Raw genomic sequence first — 26,859 nt, forward strand, 5'->3', positions numbered from 1 at the left:
GCTCGGCCATCACGGCTAGCTATTTTGACACCCACCAAGTTTGGGACTCACTAAACTCAGAATTACTATTAGAAAAATTGGATTACCTTTGCTGTTCTTCGTCAGAATGCACTCCCAGGACTTCTACTTCAACAACAAATATTGTTTTGGTTCCAAATAATCCATAGTTATATTCAAATAGCTCCGTTTTGTTCGTGCGTTCAGGTCACTATCCGAAGGGTGACGCGCGAGCGCATTTCGTGACAAAAAAATTCAAGATATTCCATTACCGTACTTAGAAGCATGTCAAACGCTGTTTAAAATACATTTTTATGCTATTTTTCTCGTAAAATAGCGATAATATTCCAACCGGGCAACGTTGTATTCATTCAAAGGCTGAAAGAAATTTTTTTAGAATTCTCGGGACCGCGCATCTCCAGTGTCACTGTCCCCAGGCTGACCACTCACAAACTCTCCTGCTGTTCTTCGCCCAGAGACAGCAGACACCACATTCCACTTTCTGACGGCTTTAGAGAGCCAATGGGAGCCTTAGAAAGTGTCACGTTACAGCACAGTTGCTGTATTTTTGATAGAGATGCAACAGAAGGACAACAAATTGTCAGACAGGGCACTTCCTGTATGGAATCTTCTCAGGTTTTGGCCTGTCATAAGAGTTCTGTTATACTCACAGACACCATTCAAACAGTTTTAGAAACTTTAGAGTGTTTTCTAATTATATGCATATTCTCATTTCTGGGCAAGAGTAGTAACCAGTTTAAATCGGTACGTTTTTTTATCCAGCCGTGCAAATACTATTCGGAAGGTGTTCCTAACGTTTGGCATAGTCAGTGTAAATTGTACGAAGAAGGAGATTTCAGCACTGCCAGGTATGGCCAATATGAACAATGTTGAGAAAACCCAAGAAGATAACTCCACTCATTATTATGACTATTGAGATATGATATGTCTTTGTAAATTGGTGATGTCAGTTCAGATTTCTTTGTACAAGTTAATATATTGTGTAGATAAGAAGAATTCCCTCAGAACTTTGACTTGGCTTCCCTCTCTGAGTTATCGGACATGCATACATATGTAAGGACGGCCCAGGCCCTCAGCCATTTTTTAATCCTTGGAGGTGAAGGACTTAAGAAATCTTGCTAATTTCACAGATGGTTTAAAATAGATTAGTGTGGAGTAGCAGCTCCCGGAGATGGGCCGACCCACCAGGCTCCCTGTGCAGCTGCCAAAACTCTGCACCGCCGACACTCGCAAGTGCCTTCCAAAAGTCCTGCAAGGTTAAACTCAAACTTTACCATCCTAATGCACCACCTGACTAGTGATTTACTGTATCTCACCTCTTTTGAGCTCTCTCACATTCTCTCTGTCTTGAAGACGTACAATGAACTTTCTATGTCTGACTGATACGTGCCTCTCTTATATGAGAGCTTTATAATGCAGTAGACTTGCCAATTCCAGTTGCAATTAGTTTTTCTAGCTTCCCATTGGCATGGGTTGCCAGCTGTTGTATATGGCATAACATAGACACATTCCTCTGAGTATCCCAGGCTGTGGTTCAGTTTCCCCCACACAGTAAGAAATCATTATCATCTTGTGTTCATTTTTGTTTCTTTTACCATTTTCTGGCCTCAGTTACTTTCAGAAGCCTTCTCCAGATTGTTTAGATTGTGTACAGATCCAGAGTTCTGAGTTCTTGTGCTTGGGAAATAAAACCCCTCCCTCATTTTCTATCAAAACAATGGCTGCAAGCACAAAGGTCCTCACATTGAAATGAATGAACTCACTTGGCTGAGAAAGGCCATCTTTAATTGTATAACTTGTGTCCTGCCCCATCAATCGTTTGGCACAATGTGTCTGAGAGCCAAGTCTCTATAAGGGAGAAAGGAGAGTCTGCATGGTGTGCTGTGCTGGGTTGGCCAAGCCTGCTGATAGAGCCGGGCCATGTCCGAGAAGGCAAGACACAACTCTGGCCAGGCTCAAAGGGCCCAGCTTGGAGTTAATGTGGGAACACAATGGGTCTGGGTGAAAAACCCGACATGGTTTTGTTGGACTTGTCATTCCTCAGTGCATAGCTGTGAGGAAAGCCTAGGAACCATCTGAATGTTGTTTGTGATTTTTTTAATGAGCCATATTTGGGCCAGCTTTCACAAGGCCTTTGTGAGGAGGCTTTAACAATGGAAAGACGTTTTGAGAAGTGACACACACTATGGCTGCGGCCAGACCTTCTTGGACCTGCCACATTGGGGGGTTGGCTCCAGAAGGCTGACATCATGACACAATGGGACACAAGCTGTTTTCAGCAGCTATCACAGAGATAATGTATCAACAATTCACAACATTTTATATGGAAATTCTTTAAAAAACTGATGTAAAACACAATACTAGAGTGATACTGATCTGAGGGAGTGTTGGGAACAACTTCCAAATTCCTTGAGAGACAAAAACTCTGAACTTATTTAAAAGGAGTGCAAGATAGAAGTTGTAGGTGCATCCATTTTCAAAGAGTAAGAAAAAATAGTGGGTGTGCTTGTGTGGATTAGCCTGCCTTTATGTTTACTTAGTTGTGATTATATCATTTGACATTGCAAATATGTTTGTGTTTTTCTGTGTAAAATCTGACTTTCCGAGCACGGTTGTTGGGCACATTGGTTTGCTAAATGAACTTTTGAAAAATCCACATGGGACAATATTTCAGAAAATGTAATTTTACATACTGTTTCACATCATTGCATCTCCTCAGTGTATTTATCTCTCAAAGCATTTGACTGCATTTCTTTGGGGAATAATGAATACGTAATGGATATTTAAAAGCATCTCGGCTCCCTCTGCTTTTTGCGAATTTAACAAAATAAAGGTTCCTATGTTGGCATGTGTTATTATCTCAAAGCCATCACTCAGCTCTTTCATGCATACGTCAATTACTCAACCACACCTTTATGAATATGTAAATGTAGGCAGAATGCTTCATTAATTAGTAATTCATGCATTTTTCACGAGCCCAATACATTGCCAATGTAGTCTGATGAATTAACAGCGAGAACTCTGAAAAAGGAAGGTTTTCAGTGGTTCTGAGCAAAATCTGGTATTTGTGTTTGTCAATGTAGAGCAGGGAAAAACATCAGTATCATTCATGTACTACTGTGGAGCTTGTGTTTGGTTATCCATGGATCTCTGATGCACGATATGCCTTGGGGGCTTTGGCAGTGTCTCTCTCAATGTAGAAATGTTGATAAAAAATGATGTAAATTTTGCCATTGCCTGAACTGTATCTCATCCTGGGGGAAGCAGCACTGGTGCCATGGTTACTGCTCAGGACCAGGAGGGCTCAGTACTTGTATCCACAACCTGGACTCAGACTTAGATGTAACATAGTAAATGCAAATCTGGAACACTCCGATTAGTGTGATATGTTACGTTTCGTATGGTATGTATTCATTTGTTGATGTCCGTCATCCATTTCGTATGTTATATTTTACGAATTACAATTGGTTCAATAAGTTACGAATTTGCAAAACTTTTGAAATGTTACGAATTACAATTTCTGTGGCTAACGTTAGCTACGTGTCTAATGTTAGCTAGGGGTTAGAGTTAGGGGTTAAGGTTAAGGTTAGGGTTAAGGCTAAGGTTAGGGATAGGGATAGGAGTTAGGTTAAAGGGTTAAGGTTAGGGTTAGGGAAGGAAAGGGTTATCTAACATGCTAAGTAGTTGCAAAGTAGTTAAAAAGTAGTAAGTAGTTGCAAAAATGCTAAAGTTGTCCGTGATGAGATTCGAACACGCGACCTTTGGTTTGCTAGACATCCACCCTTCTTTCGTTTTTGTCTTAAGTGTTAAGCAACCTTCTGTCTTATCTAACCATACCAAACCTAACATGTCATAGTAATTTGAGTGTCCCAGTTTACATTTATTATGTTACGTTTAGTCTATGAGACCAGGCTGAATTAATAAGCTTACAAGGACATGGGGGCCTGATCCTAGATCAGCACTCCCACTCTGAGTTGTTTTATGAATACGGGCCCAGGGTTGTCCTCATAGGGGGATGAACAACAGACGGAAGCCTGGGACAGCGAGGACTAGGGAAAACAGTATGACTTCTGAATACTGGCATAGTGATAGGGACCGTTGAGAACTCTTTGGCACCAAACTTGCAACCCTCAGCAGTGCGCTGGCATATTGTCATTAACTGAAAACCTGCCCCTTTCCCGCCTATGTTCTTTGAAGTCAAGCTTGAGATCTATGATGGAAATGTGTTGATCCAATATAGTAAAGAAAGAAAATGCGAATGCAGTTGCATGAAATTATTGCAAAATAATGTGCGATTAAAGTTGATATCAAATCTGTCTTTTTGATTAAAAGTAAGTATTATGATTATGCCAGGGAGCCCAACATCTTTAACATAACTTAGTCTCCTGAAACTTAGACCCATAATGTAGTAGGCTAACAAAATACAAAGGGAGATAACTGGGCGGCAGGTAGCCTAGCTGCTGAGGAACGCTCCACTTCGTTCTCTTATATGGAGGCGGAGCTGAGTTTTGATAACTGGGCGGCAGGTAGCCTAGCTGCTGAGGAACGCTCCACTTCGTTCTCTTATATGGAGGCGGAGCTGAGTTTTGATAACTGGGCGGCAGGTAGCCTAGCTGCTGAGGAACGCTCCACTTCGTTCTCTTATATCGAGGTGGAGCTGAGTTTTGATAACTGGGCGGCAGGTAGCCTAGCTGCTGAGGAACGCTCCACTTCGTTCTCTTATATGGAGGCGGAGCTGAGTTTTGATAACTGGGCGGCAGGTAGCCTAGCTGCTGAGGAACGCTCCACTTCGTTCTCTTATATGGAGGCGGAGCTGAGTTTTGATAACTGGGCGGCAGGTAGCCTAGCTGCTGAGGAACGCTCCACTTCGTTCTCTTATATGGAGGCGGAGCTGAGTTTTGATAACTGGGCGGCAGGTAGCCTAGCTGCTGAGGAACGCTCCACTTCGTTCTCTTATATGGAGGCGGAGCTGAGTTTTGATAACTGGGCGGCAGGTAGCCTAGCTGCTGAGGAACGCTCCACTTCGTTCTCTTATATCGAGGCGGAGCTGAGTTTTGATAACTGGGCGGCAGGTAGCCTAGCTGCTGAGGAACGCTCCACTTCGTTCTCTTATATCGAGGCGGAGCTGAGTTTTGATAACTGGGCGGCAGGTAGCCTAGCTGCTGAGGAACGCTCCACTTCGTTCTCTTATATGGAGGCGGAGCTGAGTTTTGATAACTGGGCGGCAGGTAGCCTAGCTGCTGAGGAACGCTCCACTTCGTTCTCTTATATGGAGGCGGAGCTGAGTTTTGATAACTGGGCGGCAGGTAGCCTAGCTGCTGAGGAACGCTCCACTTCGTTCTCTTATATCGAGGCGGAGCTGAGTTTTGATAACTGGGCGGCAGGTAGCCTAGCTGCTGAGGAACGCTCCACTTCGTTCTCTTATATCGAGGCGGAGCTGAGTTTTGATAACTGGGCGGCAGGTAGCCTAGCTGCTGAGGAACGCTCCACTTCGTTCTCTTATATCGAGGCGGAGCTGAGTTTTGATAACTAGACGCAGGAACTGCTAGTAACAAACTTCAGTCACCATCAGTCGATTCAGGTAAAAATGTAATTCTGAAAATGCTTACCTGTACCTACCTATGTTTGTCCTGTACTGCTGCAATCCTTCCACAGGGTGCTGAAATAAAAACTTGAAATGAATATAACCCCCGACTTTTTATTTATTTGTGTTGCTCAACTCAGCGTGAATTTGCATGTGCCAATTGAATCAGTGTTGTTGTTGCTAGCAAATCCAGAGTTGAGAGTTCCTCAGCTAGCTGCCTAGCAGTTAGCGCGTTGGGCCAGTAATCAAAAGGTCACTGATTCAAATCCCCTAGCTGACAAGGTGAACAATCTGTCTATGTGCCTTTGAGCAAGGCACTTACCCCTAATTGCTCCAGGGTTTCTGATGAATGGCCAACCCTGCCTGTGACCCCAATCTATGAGGGTGTCTCAGGGAGAGTGGGATATGCAAAAAAACGAATTTACAATTCACATAGAGTATTAATACATACGTACATGTGTGAAATAGCACAAATATAAGCACCCACCAAATTATTATTATTACTGATAACACTATTACTGTAAACAAGTGCATATTATAAACATGTTGCCATGCTCACCCAGGCCCTCACCAGCCACCGTCTGTAAAGACAGACAGGTCAACCTGCACAGCTGAGGCAGTGAATATTACAGCACCTCAGAAGCATCTGGTCCACACATTAACATTCACTCCATCCACAGAGAAAGTGTTAGTGTGTGTGTGTTGTGTGTGTGTGTGTGTTGTGTCTCTGTGTATGTGTGTAAGACTGTGTGTGTGTGTGTGTGTGTGTGTGTGTGTGTGTGTGTGTGTGTGTGTGTGTGTGTGTGTGTGTGTGTGTGTGTGTGTGTGTGTGTGTGTGTGTGTGTGTGTGTGTGTGTGAATGCTTGTCTTTTAAGTCCTTGTAAGCTGTAATATATTCATTAGATAGACCCACTTGATCTTATTTGTCTTTGATAATCACTTGAATTAAACAGACTGTGTTGGGTGTTTGCTTTGGGGACCCCTGTACTAGCAGCACTATGAATGGAGACATGGTCTTGTTGACCTGCGTTGACTCCAGGTCTGTTTGGCTGAGTGGATTTTAGATGAACCTCCCTATTAAATCATGAGGCTTTTCTGGAGTAGATGGAGGAGACAGTGGAGGATATACTATGGCAGGAGCACATGTTGGCTAGCGTACATTCCAGGCACCATGAATTTAACATGAAAGCTACAGACAAGCACACTGGGATGTTGCCTTTCCTGTAGGGGATTCCAGTCTGCTACCTCTTGGATGCAGCCACTTTGTTCCTGCCTCGCCATTGGCCAAGGCATACAGTATATTTATGTCAATGGTAGAGCGGCTCCTTAGCTGAAACATGAGTGTACTCAGAGGAGAGGGTGTCAGGGGACCTCTGGAGCAGGAAATATGGGGTGGTGGGCGTGGGGTTAAAAGAAACAAACAAATGTGCCATCATGATAATGTATAACACTTTACAATTCAAAAGTGCATGCATTAAATCATTACGCTGGATTATTTTAATAAAACTGTATTAGTTTTGAATAATGGGACGAGTGGGGTTTTGAGCTGTCAGATTTAAATGCAGTGCTTTCTCACAGGGCTTTCTCTGAGATATGGGCCTGTGAGTTGAGCTTGGCATGGATGTGGGGAACACACATGAGCAAATGTGTTCCAAGTGATGGCTAAAAAAAAGGTCAGCAACAACCTACACTATGAAGTCCTTTGTTTGCATTGATCATCATGATTATTTCAGTTATATGTGTGTTGGAAGCTATACTGGTGTGTGTTTGGGTGCATGTCATGTGTTGGTTGATGAGAGTCTCCTCTCTCAATAGCAGATTCAGGATGGGTATGAAAACATTTCCACCTGCGGTGGTTTCTTCTATCAGCTGCCCCCATTGGCGCTGAAATATAGCTGTGTACTGATGGTGTAGAGAGACACAGAAAACATGCAGACTTATCCAAGTGCCATGTTATGGCTGAAGCTTTGATTGGTCTTGCTGCAAAGGTTTATGACATCTGTTTCTGTAGCATCTCCTCCATGCTTTTGGGGCCTTTCTCCTCTCTGAAGACATGGTGGAACTGATGAGAAACTGATCTATGATTAAAAGACGGAGCCAGAGGAATTAACATTGTCTCCCCTCTGCAAATTCAACACATTCTGTATTCCATAGAAAAATGATATTCCAGAAAGCTTGTCAAGCATTCTGATTATCACTATGCAACCATACAGATGCAAGTGATATTAAATATTCATCCATCTGCTTCCTTGAGGAATAATGGTGATGGAAAAATCTTGGAAGTTGTTTTCTGTTTTTTTATGATTGTTTTAACAAAGCTAAAAAGCTGTGCTGGAAATGTGAAAATCTGCATGCAGAAAGAAAAAGCTATGTTTGGTGGGTAACGGGTGATAACCGTAGAGGTGCGTCTCATACATTTAGTAAAACCATTTCTCTATTTCTCTCCCTCCTCTCTCATCTCAGACTCCATCTAAAAAGATTGACACACTAATAAACTGATGTTAATTAGACATACTTTGATATTCTCCATCCTGCTCCCCTCCATTTTACCATTCTGGATCTGGTGGCTTATTAAATCATTTGCTGCTCTTGGGTGATCTCCTTTTGAAACTCGGCCTGACCCTCCGGGCACAATTTATTTTTTATTTCCAAAATTATTTTTACCAGCAAATTTTGCATTAGTTCAAGAGAATTATAAATCATTACTACACAGGCAGACACTTCAAACATTTTGTTTAAAAGCTTTCTGCTCGATGAGGCTTCAAAGGAGATGTTGGGACTGATGACTGTTACACTGGCATGCATCCATTCATTAACACACTGAAGTTGGCATGATAATATTGCGAACATGCCCCATAAACTATAAGACAGTGTGATTGTATTAAAAACCTTTGTTACAACCAGGAGAAGGTGCCCTATAAGGATTATATCAGGAAATGCCAAAGCCTCACACAGAGCAGCAGCAGCACAAGCGATCAACAGGGAATATGTGTGTAGCCTAGCCTGCTGTCTGATCAGTGAACTTCATGAAGGTATTTTAATAGGCCTAATTGGCTTCTAGCTACAAATCATTACTGAGATAATACCATGAAGGTAACACTTGATTACAGGCTATTACTTTTGATTGTCTGTTCACCCATATACAATTTGCATGCTCTTGATGCTGGCATGTGTTTTATATCTGTAAAAGTGAAAATGTACTTTAAAACAGAAAATAAATTATTTACAAGATTGAGTTTACACAGGAACACAGGATTCACTCTGATTTTCTCAAGGGTAACACTTAATTTCTTCTGCTGGTCTTGATACTGTGGGTTATTGAAGGATCCTGATTTGAAAAAAGCTGAAAGCTGAATGTCTCACTGAAAAGATATTCAGACTTCCTTTTGTCTTATTCAAATCTAAAACAACCTAATTGCATTATTTGTTGCGATTTTTATTCTAAATGCAGGTGCAAAAATCATGAGAAGCACACTGACTATAAAAAGAGCTAAATTAAGAATTTCCATTTAGTAACTGATGTTAAAGCCTTGGCGTGGCGGATAGGTATAGGTAAGCCTTGGCGGATAGGTATGTTTTCATTCTCCTCCCTTAATTAGATATCACATATTCTACAAAAGATGTATACCTTGGAGGCAGAGCCCCAGCCTTGATCAGTGTAATTGTGTGACTCTGGAGTTGTGAATAAAGACTTTGTAAGCACCCATGGCACAGCCAGTGGAACAAAAACACTGGTTCCAACATCAGTTAGGATGGTTCCATTAGCATGGCTTTGTTTCCCAGTCCCATTGAGCCACAGATCAAAATACAGTCAGGCAGTTAAATTACCCTCCACCCAGGGGTGCCCAAGCCTTCTGATTCGTCCTGCTTCTTTAATTCTAATATGTCACATTGTAGTAAGCCGGCCTATCTTTATACAGAAAGAGCTCAGCGAGAATGTCCAGAAAATTAGTCGTAGTGGTAATGTCCCGAGTGCAATTACAATTAATTTAGATATGCAGGCTGTACTGAAAACACAATTCATTCCAACATCCAATATGTGATCATTTCTATGATGATTCAAATAAACGTCCATAATTTAAGATATTAGTCCAAGTAGCCCATCAATCCACATAGAGTACTAATAACCAGTTGGTAAAAGCATTTTTTTTAAATGTGAGGAGCCATTAGATAAAGTTCTCCATTAACAACCTATTGGCGAGAGTGTGTGAGCACAGACATAGCCCTGGACGGATGGACTCGATGAAGGGAAAACTAGTTAGAAGTTCATCTTTAATCGGGCATTGCACTTAGTCTTAGGGGGTTCTGACCACTTACAGTATGTACCCGATCAAGAGTGATCATATATTACCATTGACAGTGTGGTGAAATGTACTATAAAATATTAACAATAATAATAAAATCTGCCGTGTCAGCTAAAAAGGGGTCTGGAAAAATGTCCCACTGTATAATAAATGTTGAGAGTAGGGCTTCACATTTTACAGGGTTATGGGCATTCTTAAATTATAATGCTCGGCTGCAGTGTGTTTTGGATATGTAATTGAAGGTAGACAAGGATGTAAAATAAGAATTTTAGATTATATTGAAAAATATTAATTTATCCGTTTATTGGTTTTGCTGTTAAGTGCATTTCAATTTAAGAGCTGGTAGCTACAGTATCTCCATTGTGGTTTTGTGCTGAATAGACATAAAGGCATCTGTAGATCTTAAAATGATTCTGACTCTCCATATAAAAATGACCCAGCTGTGGAAAAAAAGACTTCAATAAAACGTTGCAATCATTTTATGACTTTAATTCAGAGAATAAACGAAATAGGAGCTCTGAATATCTAAAGTGTCATAAATGTGGATACTTTTTAAAACTCATTCTCGCTTCTGATCCTTTCTGCTAAACCAAACACTGCAATCTGTTTGGTATTAAGACTCTGCTTTTCAAGTAGTCTACTAAATTGTAATGCCATTTTGCCAGAGCTTTTTCTTTTCAGTCCCACTGCAGAGAGAGGATGTAATGGTGTGTGGTTGAAATATTCCTCCATTGGAACTGTTGTTATCATCAGGGTTTATTCAGATCCACTCTCCCTGTCCCAGGTCAGGCACAGCTGAACCTTCACAAGGCATAACTTGGAGTGATTGAGGAGTACTTGACTTGCATATTTCACCAAGTCCACAATGACTTCATTCATTGGCCAGACAGTATTATCTTTGGAGGACTATCATGTTTGACTTATTGCATTTGTAAAAAGGAATGTAAAAATGTTTTTCTATTGATCAATAGTCAGCTCTTATTATTAGTACAAACAATAACACTATGTAGTGTCAGAAAAAAACAATACTTCATCACCTCAGTCTTTTAACGCATTGTCAACATTTCTGTGTACCTCTAGCTGTCCAATACTTCCCAGGAAAATACTCATTTCCCTTTGACAAAACAGTAAAGCTGAATGGCTACAATCTCAGCTCATGAAAAGGCTGTACAGTAGACTCCTTTCAAATCAAGCCAGCTTGCAACTGGTCTTATTTTGCTATTGAGTTGATTTTTTGCATTCCCCTTAAAATAACCCTCTTAAGGTTTTATGATGGCTCTTTATTATTGCGGCTTTAAGCTGCCTGGTCAAATAAGGAAACAATTACAGGATGTTGGCCTGGAAATTGGTTCAATTTGCCAAATAGATTTATGTTCATTCTCATTGCGGATGAAAACATTCTGAGATTTTTGCCAGTTTATTAATCAGAAACATACCGTACAACAATTTCAATATTATAAAGGGTATAATTATAATTTGGTTTCATTTTTCAAATGACTGTCAGCCAGGCCTGGAAACAATTAGGCCCATTATCTAGATATTTCTTTGTTACTCACTTAATTAAATCTCAAATGTCAAACTGAATAGCAGAGAAACAGAGAGCAGTAGCCTTTTTCTTTCATATTCTATAACCACGGATTTGATCAATAAAATATTTTCCATGTCTGGTATGGAGGATAAAATTATACATTTTCTAATCTGTGGTGAGGCTATCAAAAGGCAGTCAATCAACCTAGAAGACATATATTGTGTATTCATAGAGAAAATATATTCACTTTCTGTACATCACATTTCTTTTTCACCCATACATTTGCATGAAGATGAGTAAAGTACAGTAGCTAAACTATTTGAAGTTTGTCGTCACTGGCATTGATCAGCGAAGCCTCACCTACAGTACATGTCGTGTCAAAGGAGGTAAGAACTATTAAAACTAAATGACTAGGATAAGTCTTTAAGCTTCAGGCAGGAGAGTCTTGAAAACAATCTCTGTGCCTGTGAACTCCTGAGCCAGGATCTGATTTAAAAAGAGATGAATTTACATGGCTGTGGCATGTTGCCATGCTGCCATTGCTTTCAGTGAGAGAGGGTGATGGAGGCACTTGTCTAATAACCGTTATTAAGAATTTTTAACTAATGCCTCTGCAAAAGTGATTCATTTTTGATAGAAAAGGAATGGTGAAGTAAAATATCTATAATTTACAGTTAGATACTAATGATAAAAACAAGATGAGAGAGTTAGTGTTTCAGTAGGATACGCTTGGTATTAGTTATAGATAGTCTGTGGACCAAAGACCAAAAATATATATCCAAGCGATGTACCAAAATTTGACATTACATTGGATAAAAGTAGAGACTCAGAGCTAGAAAATTGAATGTGATACACTACAGTTGAGGAACAACGGGAAAGTAATTCTGCTTTGAAAGTTGATAAACTTGTAAAATCCCTTTTGAGAAAATGGCCCTTGAACGTTTTGGTACGCATATTGGAGCGGTTATCTTTGTCTACGCCCCTTCAGCATCGCTCTACTGAAATGGTTACTTGCATAGTGGAGTCTTTTCTTTAGACATGTAGCTAGCTAGCTAAACAATTAACCATAATCCCAACTCATAACGTTACTGCCCTGCATCAATCAACCTGGTTCAATGTTAGCTAACTAACATTAGGCTATAACTAGCAATGCAAATATTCTGAGATACAAATAATATTACTACACAGATCATATATGTAATGTTAGATAGTGAGCCAGCCAGCTAGCATTAGCTAGCTAGCTAACAGTACACTTTAACTTGAAATGAAAATGACAAAATTAAAAACGTGTAACATCTGAAAATGTAGCTAGCTAGACTATCTTACCCGTATACATGGATGTACGCTTCTCCCTCTCTGTCATGAATGCCATGAATGGTTGCCCTTAGTTTGAAGATGTAATCCGGAGACAGGTGTTTCATACAACAGCCTTCTGTGTGTTCTCTTTTTGACTCCATCTGCATATCTGCAATCAAACGACAGAGTTTTCTCCATCTCCTCATAGCCATTAAACTCTGTAACTGTTTTAAAGTCACCTTTGGCCTCATGGTGAAATCCCTGAGCGGTTTTCTTCCTCTCTAGCAACTGAGTTAGTTAGGAAGGACGCCTGTATCTTTGTAGTGACTGGGAGTATTGATACAGTATCCAAAGTGTATTTAATAACTTCACCATGCTCAAAGGCATATTCAATGGTGCCCTTCTTTGCAAGGCATTGGAAAACCTCCCTGGTCTTTGTGGTTGAATCTGTGTTTGAAATTCACTGCTCGACTAAGGGACCTTTCACATAATTGTATGTGTAGGGCACAGAGAGGAGGTAGTCCATGCAACTTATTATGTGACTTGTTAAGCAAATGTTTACTCCTGAACTTATTTAGGCTTGCCATCACAAAGGGGTTGAATACCTATTGACTTAAGACATTTCAGATTTAACATTTTTATGAATTTGTAAAACTTTAAAAAACATAAATCCACTTTGACATAATGGGGTATTGTATGTAGGCCAGTGACATGTTTGTTGTTGTAATTTAATACATTTTCAATTCAGGCTGAAACACAACAAAATGTGGAAAAAGTCAAGGGATGTAAATACTTTCTGAAGGCACTGTACTTAACAACTCTCATTTACTTCACAACTGTTATTTACTTCACCACTGTCATTTATACAGAACAGTACACATGTGTAACACTTTACATTTGGTTAACATTTTATGTTTGCTTTGTTTATTGTGGCATAGGTCCTATTGTTTGGCATACTGTAGGACAATGTCACCCTAGATTTAGAAGTGTGTGGTATTTCTTTGGGACCTTAACAAAGAATGTATACTTTTGCAATTTTCTTCTCCAAAATGCACAAGCTATCTGACAAGTGAACAAACAGAAACTCCTGCAAGAGAAGAGAAAGCGCAGAGATATTCTATTATTCCACACGCTCCCTCTAGAGTCTGTTGTCACTTACAATTGGCTTTCATTGTGTGCTTGCCCCAGGCACCAGTTTGTACAGGAGCCAACAGTGATTTGGTTTATAGAGATCATATGGCAAGGAACCGAGCCTTGCAGAAGCAGATTTGATGTATTTCCTATGATTTGAGCCTGGGTTTATTCTTTCCCGTTGTGGAACAGACACCCCTACAGCACGTGCACTGGGCCGAGAACGAGCGATGGAGCTGGCCAATTAAACTACAATATACGCACTGTTTTCACACATCTCGGGTTGCATTTCCTATCAGGAGGAACGGGGGCTCTGAAAAGGAACCAAATGTGGGCAGGAAACCACACAGATTGAAGGTTGCCTTTGTTATTAACAATTAATGTAACCGGCCGCGACTGGGATCAGCTGCAGGGAAAGAGAGGGCTCTATCTGGATCCCTGGCATGAAAAAGAGAAGATGACTGAGGAAGAAGTTTAGTCTACAGCAAGATCGCAGACACAGTGTAACAGCAATACATCCTAAAAGCTTTTCTATTTCAGAGGGTGGTTGGAGTGAATGAGAAGAGTTTCTTATTTTTTTTAAATCAAGTCTTTGTGGCCAAGCTAGATCAGATCACACAGGACTGTCTGCTGGTCATGCCCCCTCTCACCCCCCTTCTCCCATATGCAGTGCCACTCTTCATTAATGTGACCAAAATGTCATCAACTAGTTTAATACCCCTTAATATCACTGTATCATTTACATTCCCTAGCATACTGGAAATGAGTTCCAGCTGGGGAGTTTGGAAACCCAGAGAGAGAGAGAGAGAGAGAGAGAGAGAGAGAGAGAGAGAGAGAGAGAAGAGGGATGGAGGGGAGGGGAGGGGATTGACAGGCTATTTAGATGTGCTACTTCACTTTGCATTAAAGTGTACAATATCAGGCATGGGGAGCCAAAGTGAGGCCAGATTTCAGGCGGTGCTAGTCAGGCCTGGAGCGACGGATCACTTACCTCAGGAAATCAAAGTCAATGGCGGAGGATTTGACCTGGAGTGGAGCCCAGCTCCCCAGGCAGAAAAAAGTGTGAAACCTGGAGAAAAGAAAGAGAGACTCATTGAGAAAATCCATTACTGCTTGAGAAGCCAACAAGCATGAAAGGAGATGTCTTGTTAAATCGGTTGCTTGATAAAGCAGGTCTTTGGCTTGGTGAGATCGCTCAGAGTCAGAGCCTCCGACCGGGGACATCAGACAGAGAGAGGACCTTATTGATACAGGGAGATGTTTAGAGAGTCACCACTGACTATACAGACCAGAACATCTTCTCTGTGTATCATGTAGAGAAAAAGTTCTGGGTAGAAACCTGCTGCCAGTGTTTCAGTGTTTCTGACTCCCTGCAGGCTTCTAGTCTTCAGCCTCCAACCAGAACACCATGCTGCCTACCCTAAGATCCCACTTCAGTCAGACACTCAACCCTTGGCTGGTTTACCTCTGGGTTTTGCTCACTATTAAAATCTTTGCCCTGGAGAGTGAAAAACAAATTACATTTGACAGGAAATGTTGTTTCTTAAAGTGACTTTTCACAGGTTATTTTCTTAACGTTTTAAGTATTTCAGCACCTTTCACAAGCCAGTCAAGTACAGGTGTTTCTACTGATAGCTAGGGTAACAGAGTAACCTTACAGCTAGAATCCTTAGCTACATACATTTTTGACTTATAAATTCATAATATATACCCCTTTATTCTTGAAGAATATAACTTAGAGATGCCTCATGAGCTTAGTTAAACTGTTTTACCCCATCTAAACCAAAATATACAATTTTTTTACTCCAATGCTTGTAAACAATGCAAATGTAAACAAACACTTTATAGCCTCAAAACATGGTTTAAATTACACTTTTGATATAATCGGTGGTCAGTCCTTCCATCCATAGATCTGTCTATGAATTTGAGAGGCCCATCCCCTAGCGTTTTACCAAAACAAAGACGGGGTGACCGCTTTATTGTTATTGTTTCAATTAGGTACTTTGAAATACAGATCCTGCCGTCTATAGATACTGCCGTTATATTGTGAGGTAATTTCTTTCCAAAGTGTCAGGTATGGGCTTTTATTTTCAAAGGTGCCAAAGTACTTACAAAATTTACAAAATAATAAAAAGGACAAAGAGTAGCAAACTGGTCTGAAATCAACAAGCACTGACCGAACTCAGGCCTCAATAATGTGTGATAGCAGCATGAGCAAATACCCAACCTTACTCTGTCCCAAGTATGGGTAGCTGCAGCCCTATATGGCGACCATAGAATGGGTGTGTGGGTGTTGAAAGGAGTGGGTGTATGGAAAGCGAATCAGCTAATTGGGCAGATTTGTTGCCACTCAAGACTGTTTTGCGTGGCTGATTGGGCTCCATGATGAGTCGATAAGCCGGCGACCAGTGTTGTATCGAGGTACCACTGAGGTATTTATTAGACAGACCCATCTAGTACCAGGTCGAACCCCCCCTTTGCCCCCAGAACAAACTGAATTATTCGGGGCAAGGAAACGTTGCTCAATTGGTATCAAGGGACCTAACGTGTGCCAGGAAAACATTCTCCATACCATTACATCACCGCCACCAGCCTGTACTGTTGAGACCAGGCAGGATGGGGCCATGGACTCATGCTGCTTACGCCAAATCCTGACTCTGCTATCATCATGCCGCAACAGGAACGGTGATTCGTCAGACCAGGTGATGTTTTTCCACTCCTCAATTGTCCAGTGTTGGTGATCACGTGCGTGTTTGTGGCCTACCTGTTAGCTTGCACGATTATTGCCATTCTCCTTAGACCTCTCATCAATGAGTTGTTTTCGCCCACAGGACTAACGCTGACTGAATGTTTTTGTTTGTCACACCATTCTCTATAAACCCTAGACACAGTCGTGCGTGAAAAGCCCAGAAGGCCGGCCGTTTCTGAGATACTGGAACCGGCGCACCTGGCACCGACGATCATACAACGCACAAAGTTGCTTAGGTCAATCGAACAGTTACTGGATGCCTTGATGCCTGTCTGCCTGCTTTATATAGCAAGCTAAGGCCACGTGACTCACTGTCTGTAGGATTGAACCATTTTCGTGAACGGAGTGGTGTACCTAATAAACTGGCCACCGGAGATGCTTCCAACTGGGTAGTATCACGGTTGTGTTGCTGACGGTAGCTAACGTGGCATTTCTTTTTACCGCAACAACCAATGGGTGAACTCTGCCGGTTCACGTTGGGTTCATAGCCTAAAAAGTATCCCAGTGGCAGAAAAAAGGATATAATTACGAGATGCACATTCATGTCTCCACCCTAACAATGGGAGTTGTTGGGAATGCAGACGACAGGCTTAGGTCCAAATTAAGCCCATAGAAACGTATTGGACAGATTTTGGCAAGAGTGAAACCTCTCGCTTTGCCTCTTCCTATCTGAGTAGAGTCACCACCTGCTTCGACGAAATGGCCACGAATTGCGCAGCACTGAAGTTGGTCTCCACTACCTAGCTCACGCAGCAAAGCTGCTCAATTAACATAGGAATGTTTGGTGGGAAAGAGGGGCCGAGCACTGAGAGTTATAAAGTTCTAATTATTGCCATCTAAATTGGAAGTGTGAATTGCAGGCTATTAGCCTACCAAGTGCCATGTGCTCAGGTGCTAAAAGCCACATTAGCCAAGACACAAAGAAAAACACATTTCAAAGTTGATACATGTGCATCCAGGTGAGTCAACTTATTTATAAATTAACTGTATTACATTAAATAAAACTTTGAATAATTTTGAGACTACAGGAAATAGGTTGACTGCTATGTTAAACAACTGCAGTAATGGTTGCTTTGGTTGTCAACAGCCTTGTGGCTATTGTAGTCTTTTAACCTTAGGCAGGCAGCATGCGAGGGGGGAGGGGCAACTCCGCAGGCACCTTACCTAGTCAGTCTGGGACACGACTATCATTTCCTTTGGTGATCCACAATCAAAATAACGGAGTGTTCGTCTGTCTGTCCAGCCACTGATGACTCCATAGTGATGGCTTTAGTTCTAACCCCCTTCCTCCAATCTGATCTTCTGTTCCCACAAAACTTCATGCCACTCTCTCTTAGAGGATTTGAAAGACTTTTCAGTGCACAATATTCAATTGCTTAAAGGCTGCAAACTGTTTGAGGCAAGCAGTGCTCAGTTGAAAGATGCTCTGAGCATAAACCGATTTGAATCGTATGATGGGGAATTTTCTGAGCATCACTAAATACATTGAGATCTGTTGACTGTACGGCTGTGTTTGATTGTCATTATCAAAGTTTGCATTGACCTCAGTGGAAAGGAGGATGGCTCATAATAATGGCTGGAACGGAGCAAATGGAATGGTATAAAACGCATGGAAACCATGTGTTTGATGTATTTGATACCCTTGCACTAATTCCACTCCAGCCATTAACACGAGCCCGTCCTCCCCAATTAAGGTTCCACCAACCTCCTGTGACTGACCTTCAGTATGTTGACCTTCTATGAGTATTTGTGGTTTTGAGAGACGTGTTTTGGCACTGTCTCCATTGGGCCAAGGTGAGAAGCATCAGGTACGTTCCACCAGCGGTATGACCATTGACCCCTTAATCGTCTTGGCTATCCTAAGCTGCTGCATCCCCCATTAGATTTGTTTTTAATGCGCTGTGATTTTTTCCTCGCTCCAAACCTGCTCTTTTTATCTTCTTCCTGCTGTGTGGATGAAACCCCAGTGTAGCCAAGGCAAGCCTCAAATCCCTCATATCCGGACAAGAAGGCAAATACAGCTCAATCAGCCACTGCAAAAAAACAGTTTACCTCCGCTGAATTTAGGCTAAGGCAAAATGTTTGTAGACAAACCATTAGAGGAATATTCTGCTTCTAATTACTTTTACTGCTATTTTTTTTAGCTTTGAAATCAATTAGTTATTTGCTTATATGATTATTTCTCCCTCAGAGGATCTGACTTCTTTCAGATGTTGTGTTGTGTTGTGTTGTCGTTCTGCGATTTTCATGGTCCTTACACCTGATTTATATAAATGTAATCATATGCATCTTTGATTCTGTTTTTGGTCTGCTGATATGATCACTATTGATAATGAAATAATGACTGTAATAAGTTATACCACATCTGAATCAACAGCGTGACATTGACCTGAATGTAGAATATGATCAGCTAAATTCACTTAGTCTCTTAAAGTCAACTTCCTTTCAAGTTACAAAATGACGCCCCCACCCACCCCCGCCCAAAGTTATTGTCATTAATCTTACTGGAAAATTTGCAACAAATGAGAACCCGTTTCACCATATACACCAGGGATCATCAACAAGATTCAGCCACGGGCCGATTTTTACTTACATTTTACATTTACATTTAAGTCATTTAGCAGACGCTCTTATCCAGAGCGACTTACAAATTGGTGCATTCACCTTACGATATCCAGTGGAACAACCACTTTACAATAGTGCATCTAAATCTTTTAAAGGGGGGGGGGGGGTTAGAAGGATTACTTTATCCTATCCCAGGTATTCCTTAAAGAGGTGGGGTTTCAGGTGTCTCCGGAAGGTGGTGATTGACTCCGCTGTCCTGGCATCGTGAGGGAGCTTGTTCCACCATTGGGGTGCCAGAGCGGCGAACAGTTTTGACTGGGCTGAGCGGGAACTGTGCTTCCTCAGAGGTAGGGAGGCGAGCAGGCCAGAGGTGGATGAACGCAGTGCCCTTGTTTGGGTGTAGGGCCTGATCAGAGCCTGAAGGTACGGAGGTGCCGTTCCCCTCACAGCTCCGTAGGCAAGCACCATGGTCTTGTAGTGGATGCGAGCTTCAACTGGAAGCCAGTGGAGAGAGCGGAGGAGCGGGGTGACGTGAGAGAACTTGGGAAGGTTGAACACCAGACGGGCTGCGGCGTTCTGGATGAGTTGTAGGGGTTTGATGGCACAGGCAGGGAGCCCAGCCAACAGCGAGTTGCAGTAATCCAGACGGGAGATGACAAGTGCCTGGATTAGGACCTGCGCCGCTTCCTGTGTGAGGCAGGGTCGTACTCTGCGAATGTTGTAGAGCATGAACCTACAGGATCGGGTCACCGCCTTGATGTTAGTGGAGAACGACAGGGTGTTGTCCAGGATCACGCCAAGGTTCTTAGCACTCTGGGAGGAGGACACAAGGGAGTTGTCAACCGTGATGGCGAGATCATGGAACGGGTAGTCCTTCCCCGGGAGGAAGAGCAGCTCCGTCTTGCCGAGGTTCAGCTTGAGGTGGTGATCCGTCATCCACACTGATATGTCTGCCAGACATGCAGAGATGCGATTCGCCACCTGGTTGTCAGAAGGGGGAAAGGAGAAGATTAATTGTGTGTCGTCTGCATAGCAATGATAGGAGAGACCGTGTGAGGATATGACAGAGCCAAGTGACTTGGTGTATAGCGAGAATAGGAGAGGGCCTAGAACAGAGCCCTGGGGGACACCAGTGGTGAGAGCACGTGGTGCGGAGACAGATTCTCGCCACGCCACCTGGTAGGAGCGACCTGTCAGGTAGGACGCAATCCAAGCGTGGGCCGCGCCGGAGATGCCCAGCTCGGAGAGGGTGGAGAGGAGGATCTGATGGTTCACAGTATCAAAGGCAGCAGATAGGTCTAGAAGGATGAGAGCAGAGGAGAGAGAGTTAGCTTTAGCAGTGCGGAGAGCCTCCGTGACACAGAGAAGAGCAGTCTCAGTTGAATGCCCAGTCTTGAAACCTGACTGATTAGGATCAAGAAGGTCGTTCTGAGAGAGATAGCAGGAGAGCTGGCCAAGGACGGCACGTTCAAGAGTTTTGGAGAGAAAAGAAAGAAGGGATACTGGTCTGTAGTTGTTGACATCGGAGGGATCGAGTGTAGGTTTTTTCAGAAGGGGTGCAACTCTCGCTCTCTTGAAGACGGAAGGGACGTAGCCAGCGGTCAAGGATGAGTTGATGAGCGAGGTGAGGTAGGGGAGAAGGTCTCCGGAAATGGTCTGGAGAAGAGAGGAGGGGATAGGGTCAAGTGGGCAGGTTGTTGGGCGGCCGGCCGTCACAAGACGCAAGATTTCATCTGGAGAGAGAGGAGAGAAAGAGGTCAAAGCACAGGGTAGGGCAGTGTGAGCAGGACCAGCGGTGTCGCTTGACTTAGCAAACGAGGATCGGATGTCGTCAACCTTCTTTTCAAAATGGTTGACGAAGTCATCCGCAGTGAGGGAGGAGGGGGGGGGGGGGGGGGAGGAGGATTCAGGAGGGAGGAGAAGGTAGCAAAAAGCTTCCTAGGGTTAGAGGCAGATGCTTGGAATTTAGAGTGGTAGAAAGTGGCTTTAGCAGCAGATACAGAAGAGGAAAATCTAGAGAGGAGGGAGTGAAAGGATGCGAGGTCCGCAGGGAGGCGAGTTTTCCTCCATTTCCGCTCGGCTGCCCGGAGCCCTGTTCTGTGAGCTCGCAGTGAGTCGTCGAGCCACGGAGCAGGAGGGGAGGACCGAGCCGGCCTGGAGGATAGGGGACAGAGAAAATCAAAGGATGCAGAGAGGGAGGAGAGGAGGGTTGAGGAGGCAAAATCAGGAGATAGGTTGGAGAAGGTTTGAGCAGAGGGAAGAGATGATAGGATGGAAGAGGAGAGAGTAGCAGGAGAGAGAGAGCGAAGGTTGGGACGGCGCAATACCATCCGAGTAGGGGCAGAGTGAGAAGTTTTTGATGAGAGCGAGAGGGAAAAGGATACAAGGTAGTGGTCGGAGACTTGGAGAGGAGTTGCAATGAGATTAGTGGAACAACAGCATCTAGTAAAGATGAGGTCAAGCGTATTGCCTGCCTTGTGAGTAGGGGGGGAAGGTGAGAGGGTGAGGTCAAAGGAGGAGAGGAGTGGAAAGAAGGAGGCAGAGAGGAATGAGTCGAAGGTAGACGTGGGGAGGTTAAAGTCACCCAGAACTGTGAGAGGTGAGCCATCCTCAGGGAAGGAACTTATCAAGGCGTCAAGCTCATTGATGAACTCTCCAAGGGAACCTGGAGGGCGATAAATGATGAGGATGTTAAGCTTGAAAGGGCTGGTAACTGTGACAGCATGGAATTCAAATGAGGAGATAGACAGATGGGTCAGGGGAGAAAGAGAGAATGTCCACTTGGGAGAGATGAGGATTCCAGTGCCACCACCCCGCTGGCTCGATGCTCTAGGGGTATGCGAGAACACGTGGGCAGACGAGGAGAGAGCAGTAGGAGTAGCAGTGTTATCTGTGGTGATCCATGTTTCCGTCAGCGCCAGGAAGTCTAGGGACTGGAGGGTAGCATAGGCTGAGATGAACTCAGCCTTGTTGGCCGCAGACCGGCAGTTCCAGAGGCTGCCGGAGACCTGGAACTCCACGTGGGTCGTGCGCGCTGGGACCACCAGGTTAGAGTGGCAGCGGCCACGCGGTGTGAAGCGTTTGTATGGCCTGTGCAGAGGGGAGAGAACAGGGATAGACAGACACATAGTTGACAAGCTACAGAAGAGGCTACGCTAATGCAAAGGAGATTGGAATGACAAGTGGACTACACGTCTCGAATGTTCAGAAAGTTAAGCTTACGTTGCAAAAAATCTTATTGACTAAAATGACGAAAATGATACAGTACTGCTGGCTGGTGGAGTAGGCTAGCTAGCAGTGGCTGCGTTGTTGACTTTGTTTGACCGTGTAGCTGGCTAGGTGTAGCTGGCTAGGTGACCTCGATAGTTTCAGTACTACACCTTGTCATGATACAAAAGCAACTTTGTAGCTAGCTAACATAACACTAATCAAGACGTTCCTTTGTAATGTATTTAGTTTCTACAGTGTTACTAGTTGGCTGGGTTTGGAAAAATTTTTTTTTTTTAAATGGCGTCGCGGGGGACGGCAATAGCTGGCTAGCTAACCTCGGTAATTACTAAACTACACAATTATCAAGCTATGACAAAGACAACTATGTAGCTAGCTAGCCAACACTGCACTAGTCAAATCGTTCTGTTGTAAAGTATTGGTATCTACAGCGCTGCTAGTCGGTAACGGTTGGCTAGCTGTTTGCTAGCTAGCTAGCAGTGGGTTAATGATGACTAGGTGTGTTGACTACGTCTGGCGTCGCGGCTGGATAGTTACTAATAATTACTCTAAACTACACAATTATCTTAGATGCAAAGACAGCAAGGACAACTATGTAGCTGGCTCACTAACACTACACTAATCAAGTCGTTCCGTTGTAAAGTATTAGTGTCTAGAGCGCTGCTAGTCGGTAACGGTTGGCTAGCTGTTGGCTAGCTAGCTAGCAGTGGGTTAATGAAGACTAGGTGTGTTGACTAAGTCTGGCGTCGCGGCTGGCTAGTTACTAATAATTACTCTAAACTACACAATTATCTTAGATGCAAAGACAACTATGTAGCTGGCTCACTAACACTACACTAGTCAAGTCGTTCCGTTGTAATGTAATAGATTCTACAGTGCTGCTAGTTGGTGGAAGTTGGCTGGTTGGCTAGCTAGCAGTGTTGACTAGCTAGCTAGCAGTGATGACTACGTTAGGAGGACGAAGATAGCTAACTTCGATAATTACTCTAAGCTACACGATTATCTTTGATACAAAGACGGCTATGTAGCTAGCTAAGAAGAGAATTGCTCAGATCAAACAAATCAAACCGTTGTAATGTAGTGAAGTGTAATATTACCTGTGGAGTGAAGCGTAGTGCGACTGCTCGCTCCAAACCAGAAGTTGAGCGGATGGTCGGGGGCCAGGAACTTAATTATAAATAACTGGTGGGCCGCCAGTTGGAGAACCCTGATATACACCATTAAAGGCTATATAAAGACAATTGTATTAAGGGAGGCGTTATGTGATTTATGTTGTACCAGATTATGTGATGGTATATAGTACAGTTGAAGTTGGAAGTTTACATACACTTAGGTTGGAGTCATTAAAACTCGTTTTTCAACCACTCCACAAATTTCTTGTTAACAAACTATAGTTTTGGCAAGTTGGTTAGGACATCTACTTTGTGCATGACACAAGTAATTTTTCCAACAATTGTTTACAGACAGATTATTTCACTTATAGTTATAGTTATAATCAGCCAAGACCACTGTATCACAATTCCAGTGGGTCAGAAGTTTACATACACTAACATGCTGACCAGACCGGACACGTTGCATGCGCGAGTGTCCCAAAATAAATTTAGAAATCCATGTTATTCAATTATTGCACCCACACTGCTCGCGCACACCAACAAGCATCGACGATGCCAAGGGCTAAAATAGAACTCCTTTCTATTTTTGACGCAGATCGCACTGCAAGTCCTGCCTCTCCCATCTCCTCATTGGTTTATAGAAGCAGGTACCCACGTGCCATCTCCTCATTGGTTATACCCACGTGGGTGATTGAAAGACTAACTGTTTTGCCGGTTTTCGTGGTAATACTATGAAAGTGTAGATGCCAATCACCATATAAGTTCAAAGATGAAAAAGCCTGGAAGGAGGAGAGATGACTAGAAACGATTCGGATGGCCGTTTTATGCGTGGATTAATTGCCGGAGTATAGGACCTTGTGCATTTCAGGTAAAATAACAACTCAATGTTTATATCCCAGGACAAATTAGCTAGTAAGTGCAAGCTAACTGGCTAAATTGCCATACATGTTTAATGCTTTTCGACCTGTCCCCAAATTAATGTCATTGGTTCAGAGTTTGTTTTGATATTTTAACCTGCGTGTCGTGATCGCGTTTGGTGTATGGGGACAAAATAAATGTATGCACGATAGCGCACGATGGCGCACGCGCGCAGCCGGTTTGGGTTCCGTGTAAGTTGACTGTGCCTTTAAACAGCTTGGAACATTCCAGAAAATGATGTCATGGCTTTAGAAGCTTCTGATATACTAATTGACATCATTTGAGTCAATTGGAGGTGTACATGTGGATGTATTTCAAGGCCTACCTTCAAACTCAGTGCCTCTTTGCTTGACATCATGGGAAAATCAAAAGAAATCAGCCAAGACCTCAGAAAAAATTGTCGACCTCCACATGTTTGGTTCATCCTTGGGAGCAATTTCCAAACGCCTGAAGGTAACCCGTTCATCTGTACAAACAATAGTACGCAAGTATAAACACCATGGGAACACGCAGCCATCATACCGCTCAGGAAGGAGACGAGTTCTGTCTCCTAGAGATGAACGTATTTTGGTGCGAAAAGTGCAAATCAATCCCTGAACAACAGCAAAGGACATTGTGAAGATGCTGGAGGAAACTGGTCCAAAAGTATCTATATCCACAGTAAAACAAGTCCTTTATCGACATAACCTGAATGGCCGCTCAGCAAGGAAGAAGCCACTGCTCCAAACCCGCCATAAAAAAGCCAGACTACGGTTCGCAACTGCACATGGGGCCAAAGATCGTACTTTTTGGAGAAATGTCCTCTGGTCTGATGAAACAAAAATAGAACTGTTTGGCCATAATGACCATCGTTATGTTTGGAGGAAAAAGGGGGAGGCTTGCAAGCTGAAGAACACCATCCCAACCGTGAAGCACAAGGGTGGCAGCATCATGTTGTGGGGGTGTTATGCTTCAGGAGGGACTGGTGCACTTCACAAAATAGATGGCATCATGAGAAAGGAAAATTATGTGGATATATTGAAGCAACATCTCAAGACATCAGTCAGGAAGTTAAAGCTTGGTCACATGGACAATGACCCTAAGCATACTTCCAAAGTTGTGGCAAAATGGCTTAAGGACAACAAAGTGAAGGTATTGGAGTGGCCATCACAAAGCCATGACCTCAATCCTATAGTAAATGTGTGGGCAGATCTGAAAAAGCGTGCACGAGCAAGGAGGCCTACAAACCTGACTCAGTTACACAGCTCTGTCAGGAGGAATGGGCCAAAATTCACCCAACTTATTGTGGGAAGCTTGTGGAAGGCTACCCGAAATGTTTGACCCAAGTTAAACAATTTAAAGTCAATGCTACCAAATACTAATTGAGTGTATGTAAACTTCTGACCCACTGGGAATGTGATGAAAGAAATAAAAGCTGAAATAAATCATTCTCTCTACTATTATTCTGACATTTCACATTCTTAAAATAAAGTGGTGATCCTAACTGACCTAAGAAAGGGATTTTTTACTAGGATTAAATGTCAGGAATTGTGAAAAACTGAGTTTAAATGTATTTGGCTAAGATGTATGCAAACATCCGACTTCAATTGTATATAGTACCATAAAATCAAATATTGAAATGTATATTCTAGGAATCTGAAACCCCCCCACCCACTGTCTCACACACACTTGCATACACAGACTCAAATGTCACTGAAGTTTGATTTGAATCTGAAATATATTAATTCTATATTACTTCCAGCCCAGACATTTCTTGGTTTGGGCAGCATCTGGGTCATTTCAAAAGAAAACACTTTATCATAATTTACTCATAACCCAAAGGCACTGTCTACCTACCGGCAAAACCCCTCAACAATTTAGTCCTTTGTGCTGTTGCTTATAAAACCCTTCTGGAATAGAGCAATGTGACTCAAGCTTCCAAAGAATGAAGATTGGTCTTCAAACCAAATGAATACTTGGCAGGTTCCCCGAGTTTTTCTAACTTTGCTTAAAAATCACTTATAAGGAAGCCCACAGAAATATACTGTATAGTAGGAACTGCAATCAATACCACATACAATGTAATAACAAGACATTATCTCATGTTGAAGCTATGTTTTGACTGTTACTGTATATATCATGTTCTTCTTACTGTCTGTATTTTTGTTCTAGAACGTTACAACGTCAAACATCTGGATTGATGTTGCCTATGCTGTGAATGTGATAATGTTTTTAATATAATATATAATTTAAAAGGGTTTATCAAGTGCTGATATTGTATTTATTTAGTTTTTATTTAACTAGGCAAGTCAGTTAAGAACAAATTCTTATTTACAATGACGGCCTACATCGGCCAAACCTGCACAACGCTGGGACAATTGTGCACCGCCCTATGGGACTCCCAATCATAGCCAGTTGTGATACAGCCTGGATTCAAACCAGGGTGT

This window comes from Salmo trutta, chromosome 12, assembly GCF_901001165.1.
Source record: "Salmo trutta chromosome 12, fSalTru1.1, whole genome shotgun sequence".
Taxonomy (NCBI): Eukaryota; Metazoa; Chordata; class Actinopteri; order Salmoniformes; family Salmonidae; genus Salmo; species Salmo trutta.